Raw genomic sequence first — 13,598 nt, forward strand, 5'->3', positions numbered from 1 at the left:
AGCCCATGGAATGATTTTGTGCAGCCCACAACTTCAGTCAGGAAAAGTACAATTTTGTCCTGCCAGGACAGGCAATGGATGCAAATGGATGCTTTTTTAAAATTGCTTGGGGGGAAACGGGTTACTGACATTAAAATTGAAAGCTTTTTAAAATGCAAAGTACAAAGTATTTATCTTTTAAGAGCCATCTTTTTGACTTCCTGATTTCCCAAAAGCAGTCTTGGGCACAACCGTAGAATAAACTTGGCTAAAGCAGTGGGGGGAGGGTGTTAATGATGAAAGAATGGCTTTTCTTTACTTTGTTTCACTTTATTTCATTTAAATATTGCATAGTTAGATAATCTCTTGGCAGCAAAACATTTGAACAAAATGGATTTTGCATTTTAAGAAATAAAAAACTTTAATAAACCACAAGTAGTTTTAACGTAATTATAAAACAGGAACAATAACATGGTTGTAAACTCTAATAGAAATAGTCATGAGTCGCACCAATTTCAAAAGCCATTTACATTTTTTTAGTTATTTAAATCAACTGAAATTTGGCAGCTAGAGTCATGAAACGACAGCAATTAAAATACCACATATGAGTGAGTAAATTTATAGTGTATAAACAATTGCTTATGGAAGAGTGAACAATCAAGTGTTGTATGATGTAATACCAAGAAAAACAAACAAGCCAGACCAAAGCAAACTAAAACTAAGCCAAACCAAATTAGAAGACTGCCTGCTGTGGGGAAAGCCACCAGTACAGTGGTATGAAAAGCTGCCCCCTTCCTGATTTCCTTTATTTTTATTTTTTTTATTTGCATGTCTGTCATACTTCAGGGTGTTAGAACATCAAATTAATTTACATATTTGTCAAAGACATCACAAGTAGACACAAAATACAACTTTTAAAAGGGAGGGGGAAAAAAATCCATAAAAGCCATATGTGAAAAGTAATTATTCCCTCCTTGTTGGAACGTAAAGTGGCCGTTTGTCACATATAAGTTCACTGTGTCTAGACACACCAGAACTGATTTAGTACCACACCTTTTCTCAATCAAGACGTTGCTTAAATAAGACCAGCCTGAAGAAAGTGAAGTACATAAAAATATCATCAAAAGCTAAACATCACTATCATTGTTTTCATGTGTTTGGGAATGTGGACCTAAGATCCAAGTGCATGACATCGTAATAAATGTATGCAATTGTCCATTTTCCTCCTGTCCTTTTAGATGGCTGGAGTTTTTCTTTAACCTATCCACCATGATGGACAGTTTGAAGTGAAAGAGACCAGTTTTAATTTGCTGCATGGATACCCCCTTCAGCTCTCTAAGGGACTCTTTGCTTAGCAGCTCTCCTGATGAAGCAACAGACACTGCGACATGCACGCAGCAACACATACTGTGAACATGACTGTTAGATTTTTGGATTCAGAGTCATGTGAACATGTTTTGATTGCAAATAAGCATGCAAATGTTTTTTTTTAATTTTTTTTAATACAGATAGACAGGTTGAAATTCTCTTTGAGAGACTGACAGAGATCAATGATGGAATTATATTATTAATTTTTTTTATTTTATTTCTCGGGTGATGCATTTCTGTGTTAAAATAGAGGTCAAGTGGGAGGACAGAGAATTCCCCAAGTGTGATAATTGTCATCACACTTTAAAAAAAAAAAAAAAGCTGCACATATAGATGGTGCGTGTTGATAAGTTGCAGTGACTTGATCAAGACCAGGAATGCACAGAGTCAACATGCTGTTCTGCTATGAACATCACACCAACTTCTCTTAACTTTTTCACAAGCTGTGCTCTAATATGTGATTCACAGCACGGTCACAATTGTCTATAAGAAATTGATGCTGGTTTCAATGAGAAATTCATTCATTATTTTTGGTTTACGCTGATAAGATATATTATAGTTTGAGTGTTTGTTTTTTTTTACTTTTCCACAGGCTTTTTGACTTAATTTCTATATGTTTCCTAATCCTTTTTGTCTTTCTCAGTTGCACAAAATATAGTATACAGATCTTGTCTGTCACTAGTAATTACTTGCGTGAAAAAAAAAAATATTTATACATTATACTACAGAAAAAATCATTGAAAACGTTCTGAAACTTTGCCATAGTTCTTTTAGACATCTTAGACTTAATATCATGCATTTATTGATTTAAGCTTCTTTTGGAAATATGTTGTAGCGCATTTGCTTTTCAGGAATTGCTGTACAAACCATCCAAGTTTCTTTATTTTTTTTAGCCATTAAAAATGTGTTTACATGGTCTATTAACAGTTACCACTCTTGCAACTGTTGCTTGAAAATGTGGAGCTACTGCTACACAACTCCCACTGGGGGAAAAAAAAAGTAAAACTGCTAATGCGTTTGACTTGTTTGAGAAGCTGCACTGCTACTTTTATGTTTTGGGCCTATTTATTCCCTGCTGCATGTCACATTTTTGAGTTCATCACCATTGAGAGATTCTTGGTTGTTCACTAAAGACTCATTCAGCTGCTGCTTTATCCCCTTTGTAATACTTTTCTCATAATTACATTCTTACATCTCCTCAACATCCTCATTGGTATGATTTTCTCTCTTCTCCTTCCCCAGGGGGCTCCGGCTGATAGTGTAGCATTCAAACACTGTGCAAAGTCAGCACAGACGTAGTTACATTGGCGTCCAGTTAAAATTTAGACCGCAGCAATGATGATATACAGCTATGATTGACATGTTTGGGTTTGCTATTAAGTGTCTTACCAGACGCATAGGAGGAGGATGCAGTAGAATGCTGAAAAAGCTAGAGAGATTTTAATTATTTAAACACATAGAAAACAACACAGGAGATTAATATAGTCTGCAAGCACTTTTCAGTCTATAGGACCATTAGGAAGAAGCTAGTGCTTCGTGGAGCACTGTTGCACAATGAGCCATGTACATTATTTACGTTCACAGGAGACACTGTTGCTTTGAGTTCTCCATTACATGAACAATAAAATATTCAAGGATGGAATAAAAAAAGCCCTGAAAATTGATATATGTTTTTATCCACATCGAAAACTGTCCCCACACACTGAGAGTGCTGCGCAAGCTCCAAGCGTCGGAAGAGTTTAAAGGAAAGGCAACCTATACACAAGACGCAGGCAAGGAGCTGTTTGTGACCAGGAGTGACAAAATGAAAGGGGTAATTGTCGACGGCTCTTAATTGGAATGGGGAATAGAACAGATGTCTGAGGCTGAAACCCAGAGATGGAGAAATACAAGCTGGAGGATGAAAGGGAAATAAATTAAGATGTAGACATAGGGAGGGATGAAGAGATACAGATGGAGCGACCGGATATAAGACAGAGGAAAAGACCTAGAGATTGAGAGATGATGAAGATAAAGGTGGAAGGAGGGGTTATGAATCCTCAGAGTTTCAAGCCAGACTGCTGTTTCAACCTATCTCGTTGAAAGTGGGACTACCTCACTCTGTTTTGTACTTTTAACCTCCAGTTTTACTGCAGACAAGCTTGTTTTTCATAACCTGTTAGTTTAGGCTTGCTGTTTTCTTTCGGAGGCTCTGTGATCACATACTGAACCATATTTTGAGACATGCTGTTTCTAACGGCACAACTGCTTCATTACCACAAGGCATTAGGGAGTCTTAGTACCCATTTGCAGTGGGCTTGCATCATGCCTTGTTGCTTTAACCAAAAGTCTTTGCAACACCACATTCACAGCTGTAGCGAAGCTTTGATGAGCATAGACTGAGCTTAAACATACTTATGTGTTTGAAGGAAGAGCATGCCTAATTTTTACAGTGATTGCATAGAGGACTTACCAGGGAATTAGGTGAAAAATATTTCTTTAACTCTTGTAAGTCTTCCCTTTTTTGTCTGAGGAGAATTTTAGAGTAAAGCTATAAGTTACTTGTGTAAGTTTCTTGTAATTTGCGTCTCATATTCTTTATAATTATATCTGTATCAGCACATTAAGCGCTGACTACTTTCCTACATCTTATGATAATTGGCTATTTTTGTGGTTGTCCTGACTGTGATCACATTTTATTTCTTCCTCTTTTACCAAGATATCATGCAGCTAACCACAAAATACAACTTTTATCTTACTCAAGGACACTTATTCTTTAATCGAACATGTCTTTACTGGTTTAAAAAAAAAGTGCACTTTTACAGTCACGTTGTCTGTTAAAAACAGGATTTTAATGGTTTATTTCTAAGGTCTGAGCTCAGATGCAAGGACTGAGGAGACAAGTTCAAGAAAACAGTGTTTGATAAAGTCTGGCATAGATTTATTTATAAAAGCTCACTAAACTTCCGTGCCCTTTACAGGATTTTAAGTTAACTTCAACATCCAGTGTATCTACCAGTTTTTCTTAATCTGTTCAGATTTTCCCAAGAGCACCGAGGTCAAGATGAGAGAAACTTCTAAGCTCGGCAAGGGGCTAAAATCAGGGTTGGAAAGTGTATCTGTGATGTACAACCTCAATCTAAAGAGAGTTCAGTACATCTAAGCTGAAAGGCCAAGGGAATATCAAAGTCTTTTGAAGTGAAAGACGCCGCAGTAATTTTCCAGCAATTCAAACCATTATGTATTTTCCCTCTCATATCCGACTTGATAAAGAATGAATGAAAGCATTGCGCCGTAATACTTTTATTCAAGCCACCTCTGCATTACAATTGTTCCCTCACTAATGAGGACTAACTTCAATCAGGGCCTGGGCCATTACAGAGCCAAAGCGGATTTGACTGTAAATCTATGAGTACACAACGAAGCGCACATATGAAAACAGGCTCTCTGTTCATGCACATGCCTGCAAAGCCCTGCTTTCCCCAAACGTGTTGTCAAAGTCAGTTTTGAAGTTTACCATCACATTCAGCTGCACACTGCAGGCGTATGTGGTACAGTCTCACATTGGAAATGTGGAAAAAAAAACAAAAACACACACACAAAATAGTTATGGAAAAAGAAGAGAAAAACAGATTTTTTTTTCTCCTTCCATACTGTTGGTTTCACCCAACTTTGAAGAACTGTCCTCATGAATTAAATGTGCTTTCTTTGCCCAGAAAGTCTTCAGATCTTTCCTCACTTTCTGAATGCTTTTGGCTCGTGTCATTCACAGATTTTCTGAGGCACAAAGAAAAGAGGGATTTTGGAGCCCCTTCGACTTGAGCCCAACAACCACGAGCTGCAAAAGCACCACTAAAACTGATTTGTTGTGTAATTAGCAGCTTTTTTTTCATAGTTTACTACAATTGAAGACACTGTAGAATATATATGCCTAAGCAACACATTAATCACTGAAGAGGTTTCATCAGATAAATGTATTTCTCTGGCATATTTTATGTACAACAGTATAATTCAGAATGTTGTCATTAAACAGGTGCCATGATTAATTAGTGTTGCTTGCAAGCAGTCACAGAAAATGTGAAATATCTAATGAGATGTATTTGCTGCACAGAGACACACAATCGTACCTATTAATTTAATAGCATTAAATACATGTCTGCCTATTAACATCCATCCATCCATTCATCCATTTTCTTTACACCCTTGTCCCTCAGTGGGGTCGGGAGGGTTGCTGGTGCCTACCTCCAGCTAACGTACCGGGCGAGAGGCGGGGTACACCCTGGACAGGTCACTAGTCTGTCACCTATTAACATGTAAAAGTTTAAACCTGTATAATTACAACTAGCATATTTATCAATTACTTCTTAAATCTTTATGTGAAATGGGAAATTTAAATGATAAAGGAAAACTTCTCAATTACATCTACATCTAGATTATTTTTTTAAATATTTGGCTAAAAGCAGACAAATTCTAGATAAATACAAATCCTTCTACAGATTTTGTTTTTATTGAAATTCCATGTAAAGGAGCATCCACACCATTTGCTTAGCTTGTAGCAGCAGTCCACAGTGAATGCTGTGGAGCTGAAATGAAAACGACACAGATGGCGCTCCGCTCTGTTCATTAGTGGTGGATTATAGTGCAAAGAGGCGGAATAGTAAGTTGTTAACAGCTACACTTTATCTGCAAAGCTGCCATTTTCATAAAACCAACAATAGAACTAAACCTAGTATATAGTACGACAAGGAGGAAGTGAGAAAAAAAAAACATTGAGAGAAAATTATGATGTGACCCTATAATTCAGAGAGCAGTGTCATTTTGTAAAGGGGCTCTTCTTTCACATCGACCAGCAGCTTTCAGCTCAGTCTCGAGCAGATGGATGGCTATCCTGTCTTTGATTGCTGTGCGAGTATCAGCTGCAGAGCATCATGGTCAAAGTTCAATGAATGTCAATTTTGACTTGAGCCTTGGGCAAGCTTCGTGGAGTTTCACACACTTTTCATACCGAGGTGGGAGCTTGGCCTTACGTGTGCTTTGCTCAGTGAAGTGCTAAACTGTTGTTGCACATAGTATGCAATGAAAATGAGCACAGCAGAGCTGGTTCTGCAGTCAGTGTGGAAGCCCATTGAGAAGGCAAGTGCAGTTTCAGGTCACCTGCTGGCCCGCAGCTTTAAGCAACGGATTGGTTTAACGTGATGTGGACTAGCTCCTGCTTTGAATCGTTTGACTCTCTTCAATGACTGGATCAGTTTGTGCTACAAATTCTTGAATTTTTACATTTCACATAAAACAAGTAACTCTATATCTTATGGAATCCTTGCGCACAAGCCTGTTTTTAGACACCCTGTTATGTGGTGCTGCTTGTAAAATCGGTCAAAAATTAATAGCAATGATTTTGGTTATTTAGTCGTGTCATAGGTGATGAAAATGAACCATGTTATTCTTTATCCATAAGCGTCACAGTTCCAAACTAAATATTTAATTACAAAGCTAAAAATTTGACTAAGAAAGTAAATATTTAGCTCCCAGACTTAAAAACATCGTCAAAATACTTTTCATTTGCTGGAATTGATCAAATTCTATTATTCACTCAAAAGTAACATAAACTTGTGTTATTCTCTCTCACATTGATAACATTTTAGCTAAATAAGATTAGCTATTAAGATTTCACGGTAACACTATTTGAAGGGCGGTGAATAAGACTGTCTTGACACTGTCATAAACATGACATAACATCTGTCGAGAACATGAATAATGTCTTTGTTATGACAACTTGACATTAACCAAGAAATCATTACTGTTTAAACTTTACCTTTAATAACATAAAGTTACCTAATTTTTAAAGTGCAATCAGTAATACTTTTATAACAAATTTATGTCAGTAATGATTTCTCAATTAATGTCAAGTTGTCATAACAAAGACATTTTGAATAATGTCAACAGTCATAAATATTCATGAAGGCTTATTCATGTTCATGACAGGTGTTTATGACAGTGTCATGTCAGTCTTATTCATCCCCTTCAAATAAAGTCTTACCGATTTCACTACAAACATGTTTATTTTGTATGAAATGTTTTTCTGAATAAAGTTTTTAGGTCTGGCGGTTTATCTTATATACACATTAGCCAAGTCTTTCACATAGCTTCTTTTTTGGCATGTGGATATCAAACCTGAAGTGAAATTGAGGTTGTTGTTTTTTTCATAGAAAGAGGTCAAGCAGCTGTAGTATTGCTAAGTTTTGACTACATGGACTAAAGTTACCAATTAACTTGTACTTTTGGAAGATTTTCCAGAAATGTCCAAACAAATAAAGATGGTGATTAAATGTTTTTTTTTTTGTTTTTGTTTTTTTAAGAAATCTTTAATGTGACACGTAAAAATCCTGACTGCAATTCTGTAATATTTTCCTGAAGGAAATGAAATTAACTATTTTGTCAAATCCACTGTTATGCAGTAAAGAAAATTTACATCCCTGTTAGCTTTGAGAATTACTGCTGATGTGCTCTCTTTTTTTTTTCAGTTGTAGCAGATCAAAGAGCAGATTTGTCAACGATATAGCGTAATAAAATAACTGTCTGCACCTCTAAGATATGTCATGCAGGGCCTTTACGACAGTGGCAGTTTGATTTTCGTCTGGAAGAAAAATGGTAGTATCCTGATACTTTACTAGGGTTTTACCCCAGTCGGGGAGGCTTTGGTCAGGATCTCTTTGGTGTTCTGCCTTCCAACACGTGTGAGTTGTAATTCTTGCATGACAATTCACTCTAGGGGTGCTTCTGAAAAGAGTGAATGAAATCCCAGTGCAGTTTTACCCCAGCAATTGGTATATTGAGACGTGGGAAATGTGCAAGCAGGATGGATTTAGGTGGGGGAATAAAACAAAAAGGAGTTGTTTGTTAGACAGTACCAAAGAGAAATGCCCAGTCAAAAAAACTGTAAATTAACTGTAAGTCTTATCTGCAGGCCTTTTTCTGACCTCCTTTGTATCCCTCTTTCCATTCCTCTTCTTTCTTTGTTTTACTTTTTCTCTTCCTTTTGTCTCTGAGGATCTCTGTGGGTGTGCATACATTTTGAGTAATCCAGTCGTGCCATCAAAGTTACAAGAAAGAAGAGGGATGGAAATACGGTGTGTCGTACTCACCCTTGTTCCTTGAATTATCATTCTGTCTTGCTTTTTTTTTGCTCTCTCTTGTCCAATGTGCAATTGGTATACACAGATGGGAAGAGGCAAAAAAGGAAACAAAGCAAAATAAACAGAAGAAACTTAAGAAAAGGAAGATGGACTGTAAAAGAATAATGGCAGACATGGAAAGAATGAAGATCACTGAATTTAACTAAGCAGCGAGTGTGAGAATGAAGAGTGAATGATGGCAGCAAACTGATCTAGTCATATCCACTTTGATAGGAGAAACACTGACAGGCTCATGATAGACATTGAACTTCATTCGACAATAAACCAAACAGGATGAATGTTAAACAGGCTTGCAGTGTTTCGTTGTGCGTTTCCATTTGCTTAGGTTGTTGTTGTTGTTCTCTGATGATACGCTCAATTAGCACTCAATTACCCACTTGGACACCAGTGAGAATGGAAAGTCTTGCATCAGGACACATGGCCCATTCATTCATGTTATGCAAGCAAGAGGCCTTGAAAATACCCTGTGGTTTATTAGACTGTGTAGAGGTGCTGATGAGTAATAGTTTTACAATATTGAGACAGAGCCATTATGTCTGAGTCAAGATTTTTATGTGAAGATTGCTGTCTGTCGACAAATCAGACGGGCATCACATGGTGTTCGCTATAGCTTTCAGATGTTTTGTTTGAGTGGATTTTTGGATCTCAGAAATAAAGGTGTGCCCATTTAGATCTGGATTTTCACTCAGTCAGAATAAAGGGCTCTGCCTGGTTGGGACAGACTGTCGAAATCTGTTCTCATTGTCGCAGTTGCTTGAGAAAAAGTGAATTATTATTATTTTTTTCAGTTTAATTTCATCCACCACTTGTCACAACATCCCTGGTGAACTTTTCACCCCACTCAGTAAGTGAAACTACTGTGTGACTGGACGTGTGTGTTTGTTTATGCAGGAAACGGCACTACTGCAAAAATGAATATCCTGCAACCACATGACGGCATGTCAGCTGTTTGGCTTCGGTCCGATACGCTGGGCCAGTAACTTATCAATATGCTTTGGGTCATTGTCCTTAGGCAAGATAAAATTTCATCCCCCTATATAGTGCTATGTAGTTTTTCTTTTTAGTTCTTTTTCAGGATTGATGTGTATTTAGTTCTTTACCTCTGCACTTTAACTCTGACCACTTTCCTTGCGCAAAACATTTCGTATGTGGGTCCACAATTTTACATTTTCATTTTGAAACTCAATTGACCAGATTAATTTCTTCTTTGTTTGCCGAGTTCACTTCACAGTAATGCCCTACTTTTGAAAGAATGCTGCATTACACAAAATCCCTATAAAATAACTTGGAGATACTCTGCTGATGTGGTGCAGAATTGAAGACATGTGAAGTCTATAAATAAGCTTAAGGAAATGGTCTTTGCTACACAATATAAATGGTAGACCACTTTCTTGACCTGAATTAATACCAGCAGACAAGCATGACTTAGAGCAATTCTGAATTTGTAATCAATAACCTTATTAAACATTTGATTTGAGATCAATAAGCCTTTACTCTGTTGCACACACTGTTCTTGGAGCTTCATGCTGATTTGTTGTGCTCTGTATCTCTTCTAGAGTTTGTGCTGGCACATTTTGTAAGCGTTCCAACTTACATTGGAAGCAATTGAAAGTGTTCTCAACTGTGTTTTTCTTACTGCTTGCAGCAAGTTTCCCTTTCTTGAGGTCCTTTCTTTTTGATTATTCTGCAGCTTAAATCTTTCGGGCATCCAAGGGGCAATTTTGCTCTCAGGCGGCATCAGATAATGAAGTATCAGACATTCTTACATTGACGCATAATATCAATAATATGTAGTGTATGATAGATTTGATTGTTGTTGACTTTGTTATTCAATTTGCTGTCTGAATATACTTTTTCATTTAAAAAAGACTTTGGGAGGCACCAGAAGACATGGGTTCAGAGACTTGCAATCTTTTTTTTTTAGGCTAAGTAGCAGAAAAGCATCTGCTGATGGGGAAAAGCTGAAACTGTAACAGTGAACAAGATGTGGGAGGAGGAGAGGGATGAGCACCGTCACACGAGATTGTCCTATTGACGGTGCTAAGACACGCCCCTGGGCTCTAACTGGTTGTTCCTAGATGGCACTTTTAGAAGGCAAAGGAGCTAGATTTTTTTTCCCAGAGTATATGTCCCATATTGTCATATCATAGTGACAGCTTCAATAAATATGTAAAAAAAAGATGTATATATTTTTCTTAAATTTACATAGTACAGCTTTAAAAGGGGTGGGAGAGCATCATGTAAAATTAACTTTTTTGAGCTTTACATCATCTAAAACGTATGCCTGGGGTGGTGCTTTGATTCTTTCATGCTGGTTTGAGAAATCCTTTAATCTCCTGTGGCAGCCATTCGGAGGTGTCACACGGCTCCTCCTCATAGCTGCAGTCTTCACGTTGAGCTTCCGCCTCACAGCTCACCCCTCCCCTGTGACTCTCCTACTTAACTCCTTCAGACTAGCAGCAGCAGGGATTTTAAAAAAATGAGTAGGTAGGCAAACCATTCTGAGAATTGTATTGGCAAATATGTAAATGTCTTATTATATTAGTAGTCTATGTTGATTTGAAGATTTTATTGCTCTGATGTTTTGCAATTCTCATTCCTCTATCTTTTCCAATTACAAAACACATACAGTTTAATCATGACTTATGTATATTGACACTTGCATAACAACAAATGTGACATGCATATTAAAACACATATCATGCTCTTCTAATTTCCAAAGAAAACAGGGCAGGGCTGTAGAATTATAATTGAAAGTAAGTATGAAGGTCCTTTGATGTTGGGTATGAAAAATCTTAACACTAGTTATGTGTATGAATCACTGAGCTTCAGTAAATCAGTCTGTCAACCTTGTGCCGACGTTTCTTTAGACAAATTATTCAAATTGCTTTAAGCGCCCTTTTCAAAGCCTGCTCAGGATAAACTGATTCTGCCGACAGTGGCAGATTTATTCTGGACAATGGAAGCACCCCTGTTTTGCCACTTCCCAAGGCTTATTCTGAAGATTGACTTGAATTAAACACTGAACGTTCACTATGTTGCCAGAGGTATTTGCTCATCTGTCTTAATCCGTAGGGTTTATAGTGGATTTCAAGGGCATTCTATTATGCTGAGGTCAGGACTCTGTGTAGCCCAGTCAAGTTCTTCCACTCCAAACTCACTCATTCATTTCTTTATAGATCTTGTGTTGTGCTCTGGTGCAAAACCACCACCAAACCTTTCGTACACAGTAAGAAGCATACATTTTTTCAAAAGTCTTGGTTTGCTGAAATATTAAGGACCCATTGCTATGGAAATAACTTCTGGAAAACAGCCCACACACCATAATCCCCTTTGCAGTAAACTTTATAGTTGATGCAGTGGAGTCAGGCAAACACTGTTCTCCAGACATCTGCCAGAACTAGATTTATCTATTAGATTCACCAGGAAGAGAGGTGCAGTACTCCATAGAACATTTTTCCAGTGCTGTCGTCCATTGGTGGTGTGCTATAAAATAACATTACAAGGTTTGGTGGAATCTGCTCTTATAATTTCCTTCTAATGAAACATGAAACATTTTCAGTGGGTGAAAGATTGGATTATACACTCACCAGTTTACCAAAGATTGTATTCACATTTCTGAAGGTGATCATTAACACTGATGGTCAAAAAAGGGTCAGTACTAGCCATTGAGAAGAGACAGAGCCATTGTATTAGTCCGACAATCTTTTAAGCAAATTACATTTAAAAAAAATTATATTGACTAGAGTATGAGGAGTTTGTTCTGTCTTACTGTGAATGTAATCCAGGTATAAATACTTATGAACGCAGCTTCTGTTTGGAGACCCATACAAATTAACAATGTATGATGGCGAATGGAAATATGACCATATCTGACATGATACTCATATGACGATAAAACATGTTACTAATTCTGTACAATCATTAATAAAGTTAAAATATTTCCATGCGTCTTTGTGCACCTTAGTTTTGAAGTAGCATTTTGTTATTTCACAGTGGTATTTGTCCCATCACCGTGTTCCTCCATCCCTTGGTTCCCTTTCCTAAAATGGTAAAGGGAACTGTACTAGTAATGTTCCCTTTACTATCTTAATCTACCAGATGGGGTACAAAAATGTCATCCCCTTCTAAGGTAAAAACTGCTGTGTGCAGAGATGCAAACAACAGTCTGCAGACACATTGTGAATTTTAAAGACAAACTTTACTGGCCTTGTACGAAGTTTCTCATCTCACTGCCAGTCACCTCACATTTGATTGTGGCAATCTAACCCTTCATTTCCATTGAGATATTTTCTCCACTCTAGTTGCGTGCTGTCGCAGGATTAGATTTAGCTGCCATTACAAGAAGCCCCTGAAGTTATTTGTCTTTTGTATTCTATTGCTTATGTGTGTGTGAATGACTATGAAGATTTTTTTTCAGTATATGGAACTGCTGGACTGAGTTCTTACATGATCAAAGTTTCTTTGATCAAACTATTTTCACAGATCAACCAGTTTCTCTTACAAAAGACATGACTGGACCCAAAATGCATACAGACAAACACACAGACACGCACCCCCCGCCCCCTTCTCACACACACACGCACACAGTGTGTCTTTCTACCTTCACAAGGACTTTGCAACGACTTTTGCATTATCTAACTTTAAACTTAACCTGAAATGAATTCACACTACAGTCCTGAACACCTGACCCAAAAACAGCACTCCTTATGTGACCCAGGTTTTGGGTCCCATAAGGAAAATGGTCCTTGCACTGTATCAAGTACAAGATGCACATATACACTTGTGTTCATATAGTTGTGATCCAATATGTTTCTGTTATCTATTGAAGATGCCCACAAACACTCACACAGGGTTCCATGGTGCTTGACACTGTCTCACTGTTATGTGAGGTTTGCATTCCCATCATTTCTTGCTTCACATTCTCCAAACTTGGATTTCCATCTCCCTTCCTCATTACTTGGACCCCCTCTGGACTGCCCGAGGTAGTTTTCTACACTATACCAGTATGCATATCCAAGTTAGTCAGAATGCCTATTTGCACATCATCATATTCACAAGCATGTGTTGTGCAAACAT

General features: G+C 37.5%; 2 protein-coding genes across 5 annotated transcripts in view; both read left to right on the plus strand.

The window, feature by feature from the left end:
- LOC145549421 (uncharacterized) overlaps positions 1-5,702 on the plus strand; it is a 63,149-nt gene extending 57,447 nt beyond the window's left edge. Inside the window, exon 3 of the mRNA XM_081601738.1 lies at positions 5,099-5,702. The gene's annotated coding sequence lies outside the window, so the exon portion shown is untranslated. The remainder of the gene's footprint in view (positions 1-5,098) is intronic.
- Positions 1-13,598, plus strand: part of cntnap2a (contactin associated protein 2a) — a 289,428-nt gene that overhangs the window by 38,817 nt on the left and 237,013 nt on the right. The window lies entirely within an intron of this gene.

This window comes from Poecilia reticulata, chromosome 20 (assembly GCF_904066995.2).
Source record: "Poecilia reticulata chromosome 20, P_reticulata-male-v2, whole genome shotgun sequence".
NCBI classification, from domain to species: Eukaryota; Metazoa; Chordata; class Actinopteri; order Cyprinodontiformes; family Poeciliidae; genus Poecilia; species Poecilia reticulata.